Genomic DNA, 16,602 nt, shown 5'->3' on the forward strand with positions numbered 1-16,602 from the left:
GACAGTCACCCCTCCCCCACCCCCCATTCCCCATCCCTCCGTCCCCATTGTTTTGCAGCCTTCATTGGACTCTCCTGTTTCTTCCTGCCTCTCCATCTTTACCTGTCTTCCCTTCCTTCCTTCCACCATCCTCCTGCTTCTTCCCTCTTTCCTTTCCTCTCTCCCATTTGGCATCACCTCGTGACTTCTCACCTCCAACCTCTTCCCATTTCCCTTCACCCTTTCTTACTAACTTCAGTCCCCTCTCTTCTTGGCATGTCCAAAACTTCATTTTCTGAATAGGGATCATTTCCTACTCCTAACACAGTCCCTGTGGGAATGGGGATGGACAGCCCATGGCAAACTGTGGCATTTCAGTAACTGTTCAGCAACAGCCCTGCCATAGTGCCCGTGAAACTGCTCCACTCTGTCTGCCCGAATTTAAACGGTAAAACCATAACAACGATCTTATGTTTTCCTCTGAGTCATATGTTTTCCCCTTTTCAAAAAGTGGAGATCTGTAATGAATAATGCTCCTCCTGCTAAATCTCATCTTACACAAATCATGTCTTTCCGGGTCCTAGGCCTAGGGTAGATGCTGAAACAGACACCTTCATGAGTATATCAAGATTACAAGTGGGAGATGGGACAAGTGACAGAACTTCAGTGCCTTAAGCTCTCTTGGGAGAGAGAGAAGCATGGTCACCTAAGGACAAACACCGAAGGGGCCCAGCAATCTGAAAAGGACTTTCTAGAGGATTTGAGATTCGAAGGTTTAGGGGTGTGTAGAGGGCATCCTTCATAAGGAGATTTCTAGGAGACGAGAGGGGTGGAGAGAGAGGGAAGGAGAAGGGTGTGAGGAGAGAGAAGAGGATTTGGGGCTCCAAGGTCAAGTGGGAGAGGACAGCCAGTGCTGGTCCTGAAGGCACTGTGAGCCTTGTTCAAGCATTTGACCTTTCTCCTTAGCCTGCTGAAAGATTTTAAGCTTCACATCATTTCACGAAACAGCAGTTGAGAGGTTGCTCTGACTTCGGGAGCGCTTCCCCTGAAGCGACTTAACATGCACGCACTGACTTCAGGGAAGAGAATGGATGAGGGCAAAGTGGTGGACCAAAGAACACCCAGGAAACCACTGGTGGGATTTTAACTCAGGGATGTGTTTGCGGTCTGTGCCTGCTCACACCCGCAACCCAGCCTCTGCTGCTTTGCACCAGCTTCTGAGTGCCCTGCCCTTCAAAGTCTGGCTGTCACTCCTCAGGATGAAATAGCCAGAGTCCAGCCTTTTGATGACAGAGCTTATTAGACCCAACATGCCCATGGTTCCAACCTTCCAGCTGGACATTATGGGATCTTTCCAAGGAGAACCCCTCCCCTACATCCTCTGCTTTATTTCCTCTCCACAGTGCCCAGATAATTGTATTTCATGCATATTTCCTGAGTTTTTCAGATGTTAAAAAACACCACCAAATAGAGGAAATGAACTACATGTTGATCATGAGCACTAGCCCTGGGACCTTCCGGCTCCTAAGGATAATGTTAACCCCTGTGACCCTGTCCTGTTACCTCATCACCAGCCAGAGAACTGTTCTCCAGTCATCACACATCCTTCAACCTCACTCCTCATCTGGCCTTTAGAAATGCTTTGCTGAAACCCTTTGGGGAATGTGGGATTTGGCGGGGTGTACGCCCCTTGTTCTCCTTGCACAGCCCTACAATAAAACCTTTATCTGCTCTCAAGTCCAGTGTTTCAGTTTGGTTGGCCTTAGTGTCTTTCAAGCACACGAACTTGTGATTGGTGACTCTAAGGTCGATGGGCTTCATGGAGATACTACCTACTCAAGCCACAAACGACTCCCCTCCTCAGAAGGGTCTCGTACTTGGTTTAAAGTTCTGCTGTTATCTTCTCAAAATTCTTTTTTTCCCTCGATTTTTTTTTATTATTTTGGACCTGCCACATAACATCTTAGTTCCCTAACCAGATTGAACCCGTATCCCCTGCAGTGAAATCAGAGTTTTAACCACTGAACCACCAGGGAAGTTTCTCCATTTCAAAATCTTTAATTTTTGAAGGAGTGGCCTCACATTTTCATTTTGCACTGAACCCCACCAGCTATGTAGAGAGGAGTCCTGTTGCTAGCAATCTGTAGATATTAGCCCTCAGAGAATTCTTTAAACCCTAGGGGAACATGGCCAGAGAGTTTGAGGAAGTGTTCCAGAATTAGACACAGACTGTCATCAGTGTTTCCAGGGTCAGAGCTAAGGGGGTCTGTCCCTCACTGGCAAGCCAACCCTTCCCAGGCCTGTTTCCGCCTGCCTCTGACCAATGGCTCCACATCACGGCATCTGGAGCGCGGCCAGAAAATTCTTCAGCTCCCTACAAGAGGATGAGGACGTTCTTGACTTTTGCAGAGTTAAACACTTGGAGAAACTTCAGGAAGAAAGCACTTGGTGCAAGGTTAAGCTAGCTGGCCCACCAGTCCTGCAAATTCTCATTTGCACGATTTTTAGCATGTTTATTCTCTTCTTGCCAGTGGCCAAAGGACACGTTTAAATGTCTTATTTCCTCTAGGGAGCCTGGAGAGAAGCAACCAGCACCTAATACAGGAAATCGTGAAGAGATTTAACACAGGCTCCTGTATAACTTCCCTCCCCCCAGCCTCCACCCCCACCTCCAGCCACACTGAGTCTGTCGGCTTCTTCCTGCAGCACAGACTAGACGCAGTTCACCTCTGCTCTCTGAGGTCCCTGTGAGTCCGAGGAGCTGGAGTCTGGTCTTGGGAAAACCCCACCCTCCCACGGCTGATATTGAACTGGAGGCACTTCAGTTCCACCTTCCCAAAGTGATTCTCTGGGGGCTTTCCAATACAGGATTAAATTTCAGAAGCCTGCAAAGCACAGAAGAGAAAGGTGGGTTCCTGTAAGGATTTTCTTTTGTCTTGTTGACTGTGAACCAGGTTGTTCTGAATTGCGTGTCCACATGGCTTTTCTTGTAGGCTGTGTGTTTTCAACCTGTGTATCTGGTTGAGGCTTATTCATTTATAGGAATGTGGAAGGAAAAGAGTGAGAGGGGAAAAGACCTTTGGGGATTTTGAATTTGTGCATCTTTGGATAAAGAATGCTGCCCAGCAGAGTACCTAGAACATGAAGTTGAGTCTTCTTCCCTTTGGAGGGAAATCTCATGAGAAGTTGCATTTGGAGGCTTCAGTATAAAGTAAAAAGTTTACCACCTGCCTTTCCTTTTCAGCAATATAGGCCCCTCCTTAGTTTTTTTTTTTTTTTTTTTAGTCCTTTCTGAGTTTTGTTCCTTTCAGTTAAAGATGTCCTAGGGGATTTTCTGACACAAATATAAATAGGTGTTTCTAATTTTGGGTGCTGTTGAGTTATAAGAAATGAACAAGCACTGTGTTCAGGATCTGGTGGACTGCCGTGTTATTTTCCAGAACTTGCTGTGAATCAATTGTTCTTCCTGAAGCTTCCTGAAGCTAGATGCAAGTGCCTCTCAAGTGATGGCTGAGAAAGCTAATTTTGTTTGCTCTCTTGTGATTATCATCTACAGGATTTTGCTTCCCTTGTTGTTTAGTCACTAAGTTGTGTCCAACTCTTTGCCACCCCATGGACAGTAGCCTGCCGGGCTCCTCTGTCCATGGGATTTCCCAGGAAAGAATACTGGAGTGGGTTGCCATTTCCCTCTCTAGAGGATCTTCCCGACCCAGGGATTGAACTCTTGTCTCCTGCATTGGCAGGCAGATTCTTTACCACTGAGCCACCAGGGAAGCCTTGCTCCCTTTAGCTGGTTGCTTTTTCAGTCCTTACTGGGGCTTGAGATGATGTGTCTACTGAGACCCAAAGCAGGGGTCGTTGGGTTGGGGGCGGTTGGTCAAGGTTTATTCAAATAACACTACACACAGCATGTTTCTATGATTTTTTTTTGCCTCTTATGTTTTTATTGTTTCATTTTTGTCTTCATAAGCAACTCTTTCTCTAGGAGAAATATTTTATAGTAAGTCCATAAAATATCAGTCAACTTACACCTGTTTATCTGAATGTTGACAGTTCTTTCCTTTACTGCTCTTTTCTTCCCTGAACTTTATTTCTTTCAGATGCTGAAAATTTCTTGCCACTTCTGTATTTCACCGCAGCCACAGACTCCCTCCATTCTGTTCTCCATACTCTGCTATAGGGTTCTTGGGAAAATGCAATTTTGATAATATCACTTTTCAGTGAAATACTTCCATTGCACCCACTGCTTATAGCCTTGCTTCCTATAAGGTTGTCCAGGGACCGGCTGCCTCAGTTTTCCATCCCTTCCCGGATTGACAGAATCTGCATTTTAACCAGGTCCCTGTGTAGTTCACATGCACTAAAGTTTGTGAAGCCCCAGCTTAAACTCTGATCGTTATCATCCTGCCAGCCTCACGTCTCACTCCTGACTTTCCAGTTGTATCCAGTACCTTCCAAATACATGAGATCTCTGCTGCCTGCCAGTGTCCAGCTGTGCTGTTCTCTCTGTCCCCAATAACTTCATTCATCTTTGCCACCCAACTGCCCACTGCAAGCTGATTGTTTCTCCACCCGCCTCATCCAGTCCACCTTACACTAAGTGTGCCTCAAGTCTGCAATTTTATGGCACTTAGCAGAATGCTGCTGCCATAGCCTTTAGTACATTAAATGATGGTTGCTAGGTTTATTTTCATCCTTGAGGAGTTCCTGGTCATTGATTTCTGAATGCATAGTCGTTGAACCAATGCCAGGTACATAGCTTGTACTCAGTGTTTTTGAATTCATGAATGAATGAATGGATGGACCCATGAATGGATACATTGTCCCAAGAACCCCACATCTTCAGACTGAGATCTTGAGATTGGAGTTTTCCAAGGAGATTGCCAATCTCTATAACATTTTCCCACACTCTACTTTATGAAATTTGCTGGTTTCTTTTCTTCACCACATATTTTGAGTACCTCCCATGTGCCATACCTTTTTGAATCTTTTTTTTTTTTTACTATGAATAGCTTCTCCCGGGAGGTGTTTCTCTATCAATGGCCCCTATTCTCCACCACTCCGAGACAGAGACTCACTCATTTTTCAGCAAATATGTATCGAACACCTTTCCTACACCAGCTCCAGTGTTACTCTCAAGGAATATGATGGCCGAAGACAGAGATGTGAGTCCTGCCTCCATGCAGTTGCCCATAGAGAGGGTGTGGTTTTTTATTCTGCTTGATCCTGCTGCTTCTTAAAAAGCCTGAAGGAAAACTGAAAGCCTTATCTCTAACCAAAGCTGGCACATCCAAGTAAAGACAGCAGGAGTTCGAAGGCAGAGTGATTTAGTAGGAAGAAAGTTGGGCTGTGTTTCAGCATCTGATTTAGTCCAGTACCTGCAACTCCCTTGCCAAGTGAACTTGGGTGGGGCCACATCCATCTTGTAGACCTGGATTTTCTTAACTGGTGAACAAGACAGAGAGCGATAAGGAAAAGAAGCCCCTGTCTTCATGAGAGAACAGAGGAGAGACTATCCAGGGACCCTATGTACTCCGGTCCGTCATGTCACCAGAGGACTTGAAAGGCAGGGCTCGGTTGTTCCCTGGGTCAGACTGGCAAAGAGGAGATCTTAAGGGAGTCATTTTATATGCCCGTGGCTTAGCCATTACATTTTCCTTGTCACCTTCCATGGAATACAATGAGGCAGTGGCTTCCAGGGAGCAGCGCCGTGCAGCTTTGAGGAGTCCACTTGGCATTCGCTGTTGAGTGGAGAGCTGGTTTGAAGTAGGGCAGCTGAGGAGGGAAGCAGGGCTCATCCTCAGGCAATCTCTGCTTTTGGAAAGCAGCCAGGAGAAGGGAAGGAAGTAGCTCCACCAAGTAGTGCGCAAAGAATCCAGGAACCTATAAGACACAGAACAAAGAAGACATCCCGGACCCCGACTGTGTGCGGCACGGCTGCAAGGACTCCCTTCCTGATTACATTGGGTTTTTTCTAATTTGTGTTCATTTCACTTAGAATCAGAGGTTGGGAGCCAGCCACAGTATCCTTTGTCCCCAAGCTTTGTACCTGCATGCAGTGCATACACAGCTGGGAGGAAACAAATACTTTCTATTTGTTCTCCAGACACAACAACTAGGCTTAGGCTGCAGCAGACTCTTTAGGCTTTTTCAAGGGACCACCCTTCCCCTGTCTGAGTCTTCCCTTCCTGCTCCATCATTGTGTGAAGCTTCCAAATGAAATGCCTTCCAGACATCCTGAGTTCCTTCTTGATTCCTATTCCTTGAGCATCTCTTTGCCCAACATTTCCTGCACAACCACCTTGCCACCTAGCAGGCAAAGCATTTTCTGCCGGTCGTTTCGTAGCCTCTCAAGTTAGCATTAATTTCTATCAGTAAGCACACCTTATAGCAACAGAAAAAAGAGGTTCACCCGTGTGAGGTGTCGTGGGTCTGTCGTGGGTCTGTCGTGGGTCTCGGGATGTGACTGAGATCAAGCTTGCCTATACCGGAGAACAATTTTTTTTTCATCAAAGTCATAGAGTGGGCTTAGAAAGAGGTAGAACCACTCTGAATCCTCCATCTGCCACTTCCTTTAATAAGTGGTTATATATCGAGTCTTAGATTTCTTTCTGAAACTTCAGATAATATTTACCAAGCAAGGTTGTAAATAAGATTAGTTATTTATAAAGTACCGAATATGTTGCCTCAAAAAATACATCAGATCTCAAAAGAGGAAGCTAACCAAGATGGTGAAAATGATAAAAAAAAAAAAAGTCATGTGCAGAATAGTTGAAGGAACCAGGGGATATTTGAAGTAAGAAGTAACTCTTGTAGTCCACGAAAGTTAAAGTGTTAGCCACTTAGTTGTGTCCATCTCTTTGTGACCCCACTGACTGTAGCCCGCCAGGCTCCTCTGTCCATGGAATTCTCCAGGCAAGAACACTGGAGTGGGTTGCCATTCCCTTCACCAAGGGATCATCTTGACCCAGGGATCAAACCCAGGTCTTCTGCATTGCAGGTAGATTCTTTACCAGCTTAGTCACCGGGGAAGCCCCGTAGCCCATGAATGCTGCCTTCAAATATTTAAAGATGGTTGTGTGTGGGAAAAGAGGTCAACATGAGTGGAAATTATAAGGTAAAAAGTCTTAGCTCAATGTACAGAACGACTTACCCACCATCAGAATTGTTTAAGCTGGGTGAGCTGCCTTGTGGCAGGGTGAACGCCCTGTTCTGGGCAGTATTCCAGGACCCTGGAAGCATGGCCGGGATGTTCCCAAAGGGATGCCTGCACTGGGTGGAGTGTGGGTGATGACCTCAAGGTCTTTCCCGCTCAAATCTACTAAGAGCCTTGTGATGTCAGGGTTCAAGTCCAAGCCACCAAATAAAGGTATACCAAAAAAAAAAAAAAAATTATCAGGCTACAGAGTGCCTGAGGCTGCCTTTTGACTAGCTAGCCCTACCCATCATCTGTGATGCTTTTTTAAATAGGGTCTTTGCAGCAACAATCAAAAGGTTGGACTTCCAGGAAAAAGAAAAAAAGAAACGAGAACAATGAGATGGGAAAAGTTCACTCCAAACCGCTCTTCTTGGGTTACTCTTCAACTAGATTGTGGGTTACTCCTTGTGTTTCAAACAGGTTCCTATTTGATGGAAAATTGCCACATTTTGGGATATTTTCAACTGCACTGGGGTCAGGCAAGTAATAGCAAGACTCTAATCTTTGTCCTCGATTTCTGCTCTATCTATAAAACAAAAGCACCACAATATGACTATGTATTCTTTGTCATCCAGAAATCTAATTTTTCAAAAATTTTTCATTTTTAATTGGAGGATAATTGCCTTACAACATTGGGTTGGTTTCTGCCATACAACAAGGTGAACCCGCTGGAAGTATGAATATTAATGTATCCCCTCCCGTTTGAACCTCCCTCCCACCGCTCTAAGTCATCACGGAGCACCGGCTGAGCTCCATGCGCTACACAGCAACTTCCCACTAGCTATCTATTTTACACAAGGTAGTGCTACTCTTTCCATTCATCCCACTCTCTCTTTCCCCCTGCTGGGTCCACAAGTCCGTTTTCTATGCCAGAAATCCAATTTTAAGAAGTGCAAAATAAAGTAATGCCATCTTCTAAATTGCAGGGATTGTGAGTGAAGTGTTTCCCTTTGGGGGGATGAGGAGAGCTGGCTGTAGCTGGCTGCCTGCTCTAAGCTCACCAACCGTTGTTTTCCACCCACCTTTCCTTTTCTGCTAAGTGAGCCGTATGATAACAGCCTTTCTGCCAGCTAAGGACCTGGAGGCTTTTATAAAAAGGAGACTTTAGCTTAGGCAGAGAGGGCCTGTACTCAGCATCCACTGCTCCCTAGGATGTTTTGCTCATACTTCATCCTTCCAGGACACAGAAGAACTTTCTGGTCTTGTCATTTTTAACCCCACATCTTTCCGCAGTCGCTTGGGCAGCATCTTCGCATGCTTTTCGTTTTCGCAGTCTTTGTTTTGAAATCTCAGGGAAAAGAAACTGTTGTTCTTTCAACAGAAGCGGACATCAACAGGTGAGGTGTTTTGTCAAATCAAAACAAAACTACAGTATATTTTATTTTCCAGGTTTACCTAGGTTTCTTGAAAACAATAATAAAAAAAATCCTTTTGAAATATAATCAACTATGCAGGACAAAAATCAGAGAAATCCATGCAGAGCAGCATGTTTATTTTTAGATGCACATCAGCAGCACAGCATAGCAAAGCAACTGTCTAATGTCCAAGCTAAGGCCCTGGGAATTTCCTCTAACAAGCCTGCGCTTCCGCGCATTGTTACATTACAAAGGGCTGTGCAGGGCCCGAGGGCAGGGCTCCGGGTGACCCCGCCCACCGTGAAATCCGGAACCTGTAAGTCCTTAAGTCTACATGGTCCTCAGGGCTGGGGTCACTGTGCAGGTCACCCCGGCAGCTCTGGGCACATTCAAATGAGTAGGTGTGTACAATTATTTCATCTAAAAATATCTCAGAGACAACTGATGGCGTTTCAGAAACAAAGGTTCAGCTTTCTATTTGTGGCTGTGGATCTCCTCAATCCTCACCCTTGTTGTGAAGTGGACTCTGGTCTAGGCCAGAAATGGGGCTAACTCTGGGTTAGATTACAATTAATAAAGTGGTTTTAAAGCATATTTTATATATACATATTTTTTTTAAAGCATAGATGCCTATACACACAGCCCCAATACACACACACACACACACACACACACACACACGAAAAGGAATCTGACACCTGACCCACCCTAGGTCTTTCATATTATCCTAGTTTCTGATTCTTGATTTATCTGCGAAATGGATGCAACAAACCTCACATCCTATTAGTTTGAGGAGAAATAACATGCAGTATTACAAATACACTGACCCAAACTAGACTTCTGCTTAAAGTTTTGTATTTTGGCCCTAATATACTTTAAGCTGACTCTAAGAAACTATTGTAAGAATGTCGGTTAGTGCTGGGTTAGTCGGTGGAAAGTCTTTCCTCTCTCTAAAGTGACATACAATTTTTTGTGTTTAGTTGCTATGTCCAACTCTTTTGCCACCCCATGGACTGTAGCCCACCAGGCTCCTCTGTGCATGGAATTCTCCAGGCGAGTTCCCATTTCCTCCTCCAGGGGATCTTCCCTACCCAGGGATGGAATACACATCTCCCGCATTGGCAAGCAGATTCTTTACCACCGTGCCACCTGGGTAGCCCTCTTGTAAGAATATTTGCCATCAAGTCTCCGGGGGTGTTTGTTGTTTGGAGGGTTTGTGTTTTTTGCCTTTGTTTTGGTTTGGCTTTTTGTCCTTGCAGAGGAAGAGTCCTCATTTGTTACTAAATGAACACACTGTGCTAGGAGAGTTTTCAGGCCTTTGTCAATCTCTCTCCACCCTGGGGAAGGTCAAGGCTGCCAAGCTCAGGGCTGTGTCAGGGATTAACAGGGAAGAGAAAGAGTGGGTCTCAGATCTGCAAGCAGGGGTCCATACCTGACCTGTGGGGTCGACTGTCTGCACCCCAGCAGCCGCCTGTGAGGATGGGGTCTGGCATGATCAGACACCCCAGGGGACCTGCACAGAGAAACACAAGCCCTGAGCCTGGATGAGACGGCTGGGCTCTGTCAGCAGGTGGATGGCCAGGCCTCCGCTGGGCCCACAGATGCAGGAAAAGGTGTTCTAGTCCTTTGGTGAAAAATGTGCAAATGTTAGTAAAAACACCTTTATGGATTGTTTTGTTTGCAAGTGTTTATTATCAGACACTCCTCAGGGGTTCACAGGGCAGGTCGCGAATGTCCGAAGTAGGGCCTGGGAATTTCCTTCCACCAAGGCTGTGCTTCCTCTCTTTGTTACTCCTCAAAGGACAAGTGGAAGCATTGCTCGAGAGCCTTACTTAACCCTTTCTTCTGTCCGCCTGCCCCATCGCAGACAAATCCATCTATCAGCCTTTGAAGAAGCAGAAAGATTGCAGACTTGGGTTGTGTGGGGACACCCACAGGTGCATATGCAGACAGGCTTGTATATATGTGTATGTATATGTGTGTATATATGTATATGTATTTGTGTGTATATATGTGTGTATATGTGTATGTAAGTGTATATGTACATGTGTGTATACGTGTATATGTTTGTATATATGTGTGTGTGTTTGTATATATGTGTGTATATGTGTGTATGCATATGTATGTGTATATATATGTGTGTGTGTTAGTGGAGAGGAGATAGATAATAAAGCATAAAACTTCTTTTTTTTTAAACTTTTTCTTTTATATTGGAGTATAGCCGATCAACAGTGTTGTGATAGTTTCAGGTGGACAGCAAAGGGACTCAGCCATCATATACATGTATCTATTCTCCCACAAACCCCTCTCCCATTCAGGCTGCCACATAACACTGAGGAGAGTTCCCTATGCTGTACACTAGGTCCTTGCTGGTTATCCATTTTACATATAGCACTGTGTACTGTCCATCCCAAACTCCCTAATTACCTCTTCCCCCAACCTCCCCCTTCCACCCATAATAAAACTTGCTTCTTTTTAAAAGTTCTCTTTCAGTATTACTACATACACCCAGTCATTGTTCAGACCAGAAAAAATTTCTACTTTATTTACCAAAACATACTTTCATAGTAAAAATGCTCACCCAATTTTAGCTCCCTGTCCCCATTCCCTGTTCCCAGAGTAGGCCCTTCCTAGGATGATAGTTGTTATTCCCCTTTGGAGTGGGTAAAATGAGTGGAAGGATCTTTCATGAACCAAGTTCTTTATTGAGCATAGGCCACCTGCCTGAACTCCACTAGGAACCAAGGGAAAGCAGAAGTTCTGTCTGTGAGAAAGTTCAAGCCCATCTGATGTATTTATACCTGTATGCCGACACATACACTCATGCCTTGAGGTGAGAGTACAAAGCAGTCAGGGAACTGTGTGATCCAAGTCCAGGAAGATCAGAAGAGGAACCTGAGCCCTTGTGCAGCCAGAGATGCTATTATGATACCCAGACACATTTTTCTCATGACTCCAGTGTCCTCAGCTCTCCAAGCATCAACAAAGCCAAGTACACACACACACACACACACACACACAGGGGGACACACAATTCACTCTCAAGAGACAGCTCTGCCATCTCAGGGGAAATTGACTCTCGACCCCAGCTCCACAAAAGTTCCTTCTTCCACACCCATCTCTTCTCATTCTTTTCCTGCCTCCAAGGAAGAGACAGGCCTTTGCTACATCCAGAGTCTTCTCAGATGGCACAGTGGTAAAGAACCTGCCTGCCAAGGCAGGGAACACAGGAGATAAGGGTTTGATCCCTGAATTGAGAAGATCCCCTGGAGAAGGAAATGGCAACCCACTCTAGTACTCTTGCATGAAGAACCCCATGGACAGAGGAGCCTGGTGAGCTATAGTCCATGGGGTCACAAAGAGTCGGACACGACTGAGAACACACACACACACTCACCCTCTCAGTGGCGTCACTACTTCACCACACTCTCCTCTGATTGGCTCTTCCCACTGTCATTTAAACCTGCGTAGGACCATCTCGTGGCAGAACCTTTACTGACCACGCAGCTACTCTTCATCTTCCTTTCCTCCTCACCGTGAAATGCAAGAAAGAATTGTTGATGTTCACGTCCTGTGTCATAAGTAACTACTCATCCAGCAAATGACTCTGTTCTGTCTCCTCATCTCCCTGACTTCCAAGACTCTCTGTGACCTCCATGACCCCAAGCCCACCTCACTTCCTTGTCTACAGCATGTGCCCTTGTGGACTACCACCTTCTGTGCTCTCCTCCTTCCTTCTGGGGTTCCAGAGTCTCCTAGTTTTCTAACTACTCAGTTTTCTTTGCAGGTTCCTTTCACCTACTGTTCCTGCCACTTCCCAATGGCCACGATCTGGATCACCTTCCCTTCTCCATCTCTATCACCTCCCTGCTGAAATTCACCTCTCTGTCCAGAGTTCTCTTTTCTCCCTTCTCTGTTAAGTAAACTATTGATCATCCAAGTGCTCAGGCACTCAGTCACTTTCGACTCTTTGTGACACCATGGACTGTAGCCTGCCAGGCTTCTCAGTCCATGGAATTCTCTAGGCAAGAATACTGGAGTGGGTTCCCATTTCCTACTCCAGGTGGTCTTCCCGACCCAGGAGTCAAACCTGCGTCTCTTGTGTTTCCTGCCTTAGCAGGCAGATTCTGTACCACTAGCGCCACCTGGGAAGCCCCCACTGATCATCCAAAGTCTGTCTGAAATGCCACCAGATTACTTCCTTTTTACATGTCTCTCCATCCATGAGCTGACTTGTCTTCCAGGCATCCTTGCAACCCTTCCTTATATGGCCTTTCGTATTTGTATTCTCAGTAATTGTTCCCATACACTTATTTCCTGGAACATAGAGATGCTTCCTCATTCATCTTTGTATTCCTCACCCCCAGCACAGTTCCTGGCACATGGGGTTTTTCACTAAATTATAAAGAGTTGAGAATGTCAAAGTGTCATTTAACAGACACTTTAGTGAACTTGTCCCTAAGCTTAAATAACAGTAAACAATAAATGGCTTTACTGTTTGGGGATAAATGGTATTAGTAAATTTTTATGTAGATATATATTTAAATTTTTAAAATGCAAAAATTATATCTGAATATACTTTTTAAAGTTAACTCACATTTACACTGCTAACAATATTTCACTTTTCTTCAAGATGGGAGTTAGAGTCCTGAGCACTTCCTATTTGAGTGTTCAGTCTCTGTTTAAAAGCAGAAAGGAATGACAACTTGGATTTCATGTCGAATTAAATTTTCCCTCAGGGAGAATGTCTGAATGTGTCATGAATGATGCTGAATTTTCATGCACATGAAGTGGGGTTGCCATGGTGGAACAGGGCTAATATTTTGCCAAGGTTTTGCCACTTCACTATGCAGCTGGCATTACGTAAAATTTCCCCAGCTGCACCTGCAGGTCTTTTGAAGCCACGGAGATGGATTTGCTGAATTGTTTGAAGGAGAACCAGGGGCAGCCCAGGAGAATCAGCCTAATCACTGAGTCAGTACCAAATCCACTCAAGGTCCTGTCTCCCAGGAGCTCAAATGGCAGGGGTGGGTCCCAGAAGGTGGGGCCAGAGGCTCACCCAACTGGCTGGTGATAGTATTCTACCTCCTCCCTGGGGCTATGAAGAGAAAACATAGGAACTGCTATTTATGTTGAAAAACGTCATTCCTTTAAATCTCTGCATTAGGTTTTTGTAATAATGCATGTAAAATATTAGTACAAAAGAGCAGGAAATGGTATGTAAAATATGAGCCATAGGTAGCATGGTTTGTCCAAGTATGATTGAGAGATGGCTGGAGCACTGGTCAATATGCAGATTGCCAGGCTCTACCTAGATCTATGAAATCAAGGAGGAAAGTGGGGCAGGAAGCAGGAAGGAGAGCTGAGCTGGGGAATCCACATTTTTTTAACCAGCACTTTAGATGGTTCCTCTAAAGTCTGATGGACATTTTATTATGCATCAATAACAATATATAGGAAACACCTGGCAACCTGTGTTTAGAAAAGTGTCTACACTGGGCAGGTGGTGCAGTGGTAAAGAATCTGCCTGCCAATTCAGGAGATGCAAGAGATGCTTGTTCCATCCTTGGGTCAGGAAGATCCCCTGGAGGAGGGCATGGCAACCTACTCCAGTATTCTTGCCTGGAGAATCCCACGGACAGAGAAGCCTGGCGGGCTACAGTCCACGGGGCCAGAAAGAGTCAGACGCGTCTGAGGGCACATATGCATGCATGTTACACTGGGCACCCCTACCTTCTGTGCACCCCACTGGGGAGCTTAATGATTTTGCCATCTGGGCTCATCTTTGATGCAATATCCTTCCTGCTGAATTTGTAGCCCTTTCGTGGGCTCCAGGTTTGGAAGAGAATCCTGTACTGTTTTGTAGCATCCCTCACACCGTCAGTTTTAACAATTTGTGTGTTTATGTCTTGGCAGCTTATCTCAGCACGATATATTATAGAAGCAAGAGCTGGGTTTAGGATTTGGATCTACCCCAGCTTCTTCAATTTCTTTGATCACCAATCTATGTCATTTTTAAATGAGACTTGGCAAGTTGATTAACCTTTCCAAGCTTCCCTTTCTCGAGCGGGAATAGCTAACCAGCTCCTAGCTTATTGTGAAAATTAAACATCATGCACACAGCTTTTTTTTAAAGGCACTCAGCACAGACCCTGTGACAGAGTGGATTCTCAGCAAGAGAGAGCAACTAAAAATAACAACAAATAAACAAGCTCCCACTGCATAGCACAGAAGACTATATTAAATATCCTATGATAAACTATAATGGAAAAGCATATTTTAAAAAAGAATGTATATGTATATATGTAAATATATGTATAACTGAATCGCTTTGCTGTACAACAGAAATTAACATAAAGTTATAAATCAACTATATTTCAGTAAAAAAATAACAACAAAAGTTTCATCAACACCAATCACTGAGGAAAAGAGATTAAGTAATTTGTCCAAATTTACTCAGCCAGTAAGTGATAGAACAAGGACGTAAACCAAGGTTGTCAAATGCCACAGCCCATGTTCTCAACATTTTATAGCAATTCTAATAATGTGCAACCTGGGGAGTCATTATTAACAAACAGGAATTGAGCACCAGACTCCAGTGTATTATGTGCTCCGGACATAGCAGTAGACAAACAAGGCCCTTCCTTGGACATGAGGGTGGGGACCAGGAAAATCAAAGGCTAGATGAAGAGCTCACAGATCTTTTTAATGCAGTTCAGGACATGCCTTGATGGAGGCAAGTGAGAGGCAGAGGTGTACACACAACTAGAAGGAGTTAAAGCAGCTTCTTGCCTGGAATGACCTTGACTTGGGCCTTGAAAGACAATGGGCATTAGACCAGTGAAAATAGGGGAAGAAGGCAGTTCTAGGCAGAGGCTGGAGAACACACTGCTGGCAGGGCACAGAGGAGGGTCAGAGAGGGGAGAGTAAGAAGAGAAGAATGTGATGGAGAAAAGTGAAGCTGGGAGGGTAGGCAGAAGCCCTAATGATTCAGTGTTTTAGCTGAAGACACTTGTATGTCAAACTTCCCCGGTGGCTCAATGGTAAAGAATCTGCCTGCCAATGCAGGAGATGTGGGTCAACCCTGGGTCAGGAAGATCCCCGGAGAAGGAAATGACAGTGCTCTCCAGTATTCTTACCTGGGAGATCTCATGGACAGAGGGGCCTGATGGGCTACTGTTCGTGGGATCACAAAAGAGTCGAACACAACTGAAACAATTAAACAGCAACAACAAATTGTATGTCACTTTAGAGAGAGGAGAGACTTTCTGTCAACTAACCCAGCAGCTGTCTATCTGCCAGTATTTCTCTAAATTTAGGCACAGCTTCTGATTCTACTGGCCTGGACCTGGAGACCAGATACCAGTATTTTCGCAAACTGAGAAGCACCATGGTAGAATAATCATTTTATATCTCAGTGATTATGAAGCTTTCTTGTGCCTCAGAATCACCCCCTGAATATTTGTTTAAGCACTGATATCTGGGTCTACTCCCTGAGTTTTAGATTCTGCAGGTCTGGAGTGGGCTCAAAAATTTCCATTTTTAGGAAATTCCCTGGCAGTCCAGTGGTTAGGACTCTGCACAAAAAAGAGTTTGCATTTCAAGCAAGTACCTAGGGAGTGTTAAAGCTGCCAATCTTCAGCACTTTACAGAGGGGAATCTCGGGGTGTGAAGCCAGGAACGTAGGCAACAGTACTTAGGCGATTCTTAATCTGCTGATTTGAAAATTCCTGGGAGGAGGAATGATTGAAATCTCTTGTCTTCTTTGCTCTAATGCTTCTTTAACTTTTAAATATTTCCATAGTGTAAGAAAATCAAAGCCAAGTATTCCTGATATTCTGGGTCATTTTGCCCTATGCTGCTGTGCTGTGCTCAGTTGTGCCTGACTCTTTGTGACTCCATGGACCATAGGCCACCAGGCTCCTCTGTCCATTGGATTCTCTAGGCGAAGAATATTGGAGTGGGTTGCTGTTCCATTCTTCAGCGGATCTTCCCTCTCCAGGGATCAAACCTATGTCTCCTGCATTGCAGGCAGGTTCTTTACTACTGAGCCACCTAAGAAGCCCTCGT

The 16,602-nt window shown here is 44.9% G+C and overlaps 1 protein-coding gene across 1 annotated transcript in view; it reads left to right on the top strand.

Moving 5' to 3' along the window:
- The first annotated feature begins 2,431 nt into the window (after positions 1-2,431).
- The window catches only part of ADGRF5 (adhesion G protein-coupled receptor F5), a 134,457-nt gene continuing 120,286 nt past the window's right edge, over positions 2,432-16,602 (top strand). Inside the window, exon 1 of the mRNA XM_055571254.1 lies at positions 2,432-2,886. The gene's annotated coding sequence lies outside the window, so the exon portion shown is untranslated. The remainder of the gene's footprint in view (positions 2,887-16,602) is intronic.

Source organism: Bubalus kerabau, chromosome 3 (genome assembly GCF_029407905.1).
Source record: "Bubalus kerabau isolate K-KA32 ecotype Philippines breed swamp buffalo chromosome 3, PCC_UOA_SB_1v2, whole genome shotgun sequence".
Taxonomy (NCBI): domain Eukaryota; kingdom Metazoa; phylum Chordata; class Mammalia; order Artiodactyla; family Bovidae; genus Bubalus; species Bubalus kerabau.